Source organism: Chionomys nivalis, chromosome 14 (assembly GCF_950005125.1).
Source record: "Chionomys nivalis chromosome 14, mChiNiv1.1, whole genome shotgun sequence".
In the NCBI taxonomy this organism is placed as follows: Eukaryota; Metazoa; Chordata; class Mammalia; order Rodentia; family Cricetidae; genus Chionomys; species Chionomys nivalis.
In genome coordinates, this window is record NC_080099.1 from 50,411,005 (window position 1) to 50,416,751 (window position 5,747).

Genomic DNA, 5,747 nt, shown 5'->3' on the forward strand with positions numbered 1-5,747 from the left:
ATCAAATCAGGGTCTCACAGTTTCTTCCAGGGTCTGGAATGACGTAAAACTTCTCACCTGATGCCCGCTCTTAAATATTTACTGCCTTGAAACACCACCAAACTGACATTACATCTTTAATATATTACATCATGGTGAACACACGTTTAAGATATCACTTTCATTCTTTTATTCCCCGTGTGACTCCACTATACAGAATAAATGCATACCCCTTAATGAAGTGTCTCTAAGACAAAAATACCAGTTCATCCTCCAATTGGAAGACAGTTTTAACCACTTGCTAATTACTCATTTATTCAATGCAGTATTTTGGCTAAAATTTAAAGGTATTATAGGCAGAGATTTCTTTCTCTCTGCCTCTTCAGGCAAAACAAAATATTCAGCTGCATTTTCACACATACTCTATCTTTTAAAACTTTTATCACAAAATTGATTAGAGCAGTTGTTTACTGCAGAAACTTTTGGTACCTTAAACATTCACAACACAAGGAACAAACTTAAACAATATCTGTAGTCCGGTGGAAGGCGTAGTAGTAACCGTGTGTGTTGCTCATAAGCATATCTTGATTTAGAAGCATGAGTGCTTGAAGTGGGCGTGCATAGTGTAACAAGGTAGAGATTGCCAAGGGAGGCGTGGGGATTGGAAGTGAATTGAAGAACTGGAAACAGAGGTGGTATTAAATATTGTTTCCACTTGCTGATTTTGGAGATGTAGGAACGCATCAGAAGTCTCAGAGAGTAACTTCTCCAAGGTTTGTGAAAGAACCTAAGAGAGATTTTGTTGAGAAGCTGATTTTTAATGTACTCATAACATCCAGAGAAGGCACCGATGATTAGTTAGGAGCGCGAGGGCATCTGGGACAGAGAGAACAGATTCTCCATGGCCCTGTTAGCTGCAAGAATGATTGAGCATGATGAACCATATAACATTTAGGAGGAAAAAGTCTGAGAAATTGTCAATTCATAAAAATCAAACAAAAATGTAAAACATTCAATATGGCTCTATGTTACCCAGTCCCAATGTTTCTCAGCCTCTACTTTAAAAGTAGACATAGCTGCTCTTTACCCATTGCTGTTCTTCAGACCACTGACTTTTTGGATTCCCTTGAGTCTTCCTTATTTGTATCGTGTAGAATAGAACCATAGATTTCTTCTTTTTTTAAAAAATATTTATTTATTTATTATGTATACAATATTCTGTCTGTGTGTATGCCTGCAGGCCAGAAGAGAGCACCAGACCCCATTACAGATGGTTGTGAGCCACCATGTGGTTGCTGGGAATTGAACTCAGGACCTTTGGAAGAGCAGGCAATGCTCTTAACCTCTGAGCCATCTCTCCAGCCCCCCATAGATTTCTTCTTGTCACCTTGTGTCTTAAACCATGACAGCTCTGCTGGGACAGTGCAGGGTTTTTCTTTTTTAGCAGGCTTAGGATTCAGTTTACCTTGGCTTCTATCCACTTCTTGGCACTGGTGAAGGTAGACACAGTGTTCTCTCCTCAGACCCACACCTCCCCAGGCACTCCTGGCTTCCTCTTGCTCTGCTAATTCGGAAGAGAGCCACAGAGGCTAAGACTCAGGCCAGCACCCGTGTTACACACGTGACTGGCTTTGGGACGAAGTAAACGCATGCTATCCTCTGCTGGTTTTCATCAGATACTATGACAGGGAGCTGAGGAGAAAAAAAGTGAAATCCTTTCAAGTCTGCTTGAAAACAAAATTGCTCTGTGAAGCCTTAAGAGCCTGTAATTTACCCAGGAGCTGAAACATATGTACTCTCTAAATAACCAAAACAAAGAAGTAATCTATTTTAAAACCCTGGGTTTCACAGTCTCTTGGCTCCAAATTAAGCCTTTCATTGCAGGGGAAGAAAGCACTTGGGTGTGTTCAATGAGAAATAAGGAATGTTTGCTTTCCAGTTACCTGGTGGCTCTGAGGTGGCTGACCCAGAAGGCATTGCTAGAGAAGCAGGTTCTCTCACAGGAAGTGGGAGCACTTTTTTTTCCAGAGCAAACAGATGTGCACACAGCCCCAAAGGAAGATTTGCCTCACAGATGGGCTTGTCCTGAATATGAACCTACTTTCATCATGGCAAAAGTGACATTTTGAAATAATGAAATTCAGCTATTTGCATGCTTTAGGGAGGAACTGTCTGAGTGAATTCTTCCCCCTTCTCTTCTGTACACACTCATACACTCATTCATGGACACACTCATTCATAGACACAGTCATACCCTCTGACACATACACACTCACACTCATACACATACTCTCACAGCATACAGATACTACACCTGTGGATGTAGAGAACAAATCTCTGAAACAATATCTTTTGTATTTCTAATACCGTGCCTGGTTTAATGAGCTAAAATGGCCATCTATAACACAGTGAGCAGAGTGTTAAGTTGTTGACGAAACACTCTCTCGTGATGATCTATGGTTCCTACTCCAGAAGAAACTCAAGGTTAAGCGTGTGCAGGAACATGCAAAGAAGCCCTGAAGAGATGAGCTGTACGTGCTCCGTGGTTGCTTTCCTTCAGAAACTGAACACAGGAAAATGAAGCTTCCCTGGCACATGGGTTCGCAGGCTCTTTGCTCCCCGTGGCTTTATGCTCAAGGTACATGGCGTTCCCTAACTGAAGTGGATCTTTGCTGCCTCTTGCTAACCTAGTTTGGATCAGAGCCTCAGCTGTGAAAGGCACTGGTGAGAGGAAGCAGCAGATGCCAGGTGCTGGATCGGGAGTCTTTAAAAATTCATGCCAATGGGCAGAGCTAGTGCCAGAGACAACAGCATTTGCAACAGCACTTGCAACAGCACTGGAGATCCAACCCATACGTGCTAACACACTCCTATGCTACTTGTTTCTCCATGACTTTCTTGCCATGGCAGGCACTACTCGTTTAAACTGTGAGTTAAAATAACCCCACCTTTTGTTAAATTAATTGATTTTGTTGGCTTTTTAAATTAAAGCAACAAGGAAAGTAATTAATACAGACAGTACTTACGAAAGAGGCACAATTTCCCTCTTCTTGTTCAGATACAGTAACTGCAAATTGTAAACATGAAAGGGCTATTAGCCCAGGTTTATTTTTTTTCCCAGTAAGGAAAGCATTTACATTAACATTTTTATGCCTTTAAAAATAAAATCACATTTAATTCGACACATTTACTACTAAATACAAAGGCAACAATATATTCAGCTTTTAAAAAATAGTTATTTGTTTATTTGTTGTTTTTCAAGACAAGGTTCTCTGTGTAGCCTTCATTGTCCTGGAACTTGCTCTGTAGACCAGGCTGGCTTTTAACTCAGAGATCTGTTATGTACAGTTAAGAGTGAAATGAGGGCTGCCCCGTGTGGCTCCTATGCTGTGGGTCCACACCAACCACCAGGAGACCATGGATGACCATATTCCTGTGCTCCTTGTCTACATCGGTTCCAACATATAATTTGTCGGCTTTGAGGATGATGATGTTCCCAGGGCCATCTTCCCTTCAATCTTGTCCACCTGCAGCACCAGGGCATGGTGGTGGGCATGGGCTAAAAGGACTCCTACATAAGTGATGAGGTCCAGAGCAAAAGAGTCATCACCCTGACCCTGAGTGCCCCATCAAACATGGCACTGTCACCAACTGGGATTGACATGGAGACAACCTGGCACCATATTTCCTACAATTGGCATGTGGTCCCTGAGGAGCACCTAATGCTGTTCACTGAGGCCCCCATCAACCCCAAGACCAACTGTGAAAAGATAGCCAAATTATGTTTGAGACCTTCAACATGCCAGCCCTGTATGTAGACTTCCAGGCCGTGTGGTCCATATGTCTCTGGTTGAACTACTGGCATTGTGATGGACTCTGAAGATGGTCCCATCCTCACTGTGACCTTCTATGGGGGTTATGCTCTCCCCCATGCCATCCTGCATCTGGACCTGGCTATCCAGGACCCGACACTACCTCATGAAGATCCTGAATGAGCAGAGCTACAACTTCAACACCATAACCAAGAGGGAAATCATGCCTGGCATCAAGGAGAAGCTGTGGTATGCTGCTGTGATGGGTAGCATGACATTTAAAGTTCAGACTTACTGTGCTTGAGAGACCAAAAAGCAAAAAATACCTCTAACATGTAAGCCCCTAGTTTGTTCAGTCAGTACCCTAGCAATCCACTTCTCTTTCCCCCCAAACACTGAAGACTATTCTTAAATTTTACAGCTTAGAAAATGTTAATTTTTTGTACATTATTTACATTCTACAGAAACAAAATATAATAATCTAAACGGAATACTAAGGCTAAAAAAACAAACTCCAGTTGAGGATCTGGAAAGAGTTGGAGGAGGGCAGATATATAATCTTGTAAAATTTGCTATTTTAGCAAGATAGTAGATCATATGACTAACTGCTGTTTCTGTTTGTAATCAAACTTGTTTAATCTGTTTAGTGACTAGGACAGCTGAAAGACCTTAGACCCTGCCTACATGTAGACAGAATACATATAATCTTGTGGTTTTTCATTTTATAAACCTTGGACTAATGAGCCTAGCTGCTGCAACCTGGGAACATTGCCATTTGCACTCCTGGTGCCATGAGTATCCAGCATCACTATTTAACAATTTCTCTTCTTATTAAAATTTATTCAAGGTCGTGGTGAGTCTGAGCAATCCTAGACCCATAACAGTTGAACCTAGAGATGGTCACTGCTGCATCCCTTTCCTCCCCAGAGAAAAGCTATGAGAGGTCTGACAGCCACATCATCACTATTGGCAACGAGCAGTTCCAGGGCCTTGACGCTGTCTTCCAGTTTTCCTTCCTGAGTATGGAATCCTGTAGCATCCACGAAATCACGGTCAATTTCATTATGAAGTGTGATATTGATATACACAAAGACCTCTGTGCCAGCACAGCTCTGTCTAGTGGCATCACTATATATCCAGACATGGCTGGCAGGACACAGGAGATCACGGCTCTGACTCCTAGAATGATGGAGATCAAGATCACTGGTCTTCCTGAGCACAGGTTCATCTTGGCCTCACAGTCCATGTTCCAGGGAAGTGGGTCAGCAAACAGGAGTGCGCTGATTCCAACCCATCTTCATGCTTTTTAGAATCTCATATCCAAACACAATCACCATCCTCCCAGAGTCTCTCATCTTGTGCATGAGAGTGAAGAAAAATTTCTGTAGGCTTACTTCTCAGTACATGTCTCTAGCCTTTTGCTCTCCAAATGAAGTTTTACATGTCTATTTCTAAACTTAATAAATATTTACTATGTATATATGTATGTATACACACACACATATATAATATATATGAGCATATGTATATATATATATATATAATATATATATGGGTATGTATGTGCACCTAGTGCCAGAGGAGGTTAAAAAAGGGTGCCAGAACCCCTGAATTTAGACTTAAGAATAATTGTGAATTACCATGTGAGTGCTGGGAACTGAACCTAGGTTCTCTGCAAAAGCACTAAATGCTTTTAACTGCTGAGTCACTCTCCAACCCCTCTTAATGTCTGTTTTTTAATGAACACATTTCTTCTATTTTATATCTATCTATCTATCTATCTATCTATCTATCTATCTATCTATCCATCCATCTATCATCTATCTATTCATTCATCCATCTATCATCTATCTTATATATGTATGTTTGTATTTAGTGTGTGTGTAGGTATGTATGTGTTCAGTGTGTATGTATGTATGCAGGTCAGAGGATAACTTGGGGAAGTTAGTTCTTTCC

At 41.3% G+C, this 5,747-nt stretch overlaps 1 pseudogene; it reads left to right on the forward strand.

Moving 5' to 3' along the window:
* The first annotated feature begins 3,396 nt into the window (after window positions 1–3,396).
* LOC130886527 (uncharacterized) lies at window positions 3,397–5,157 on the forward strand (annotated as a pseudogene).
* The last annotated feature ends 590 nt before the right edge of the window (window positions 5,158–5,747 follow it).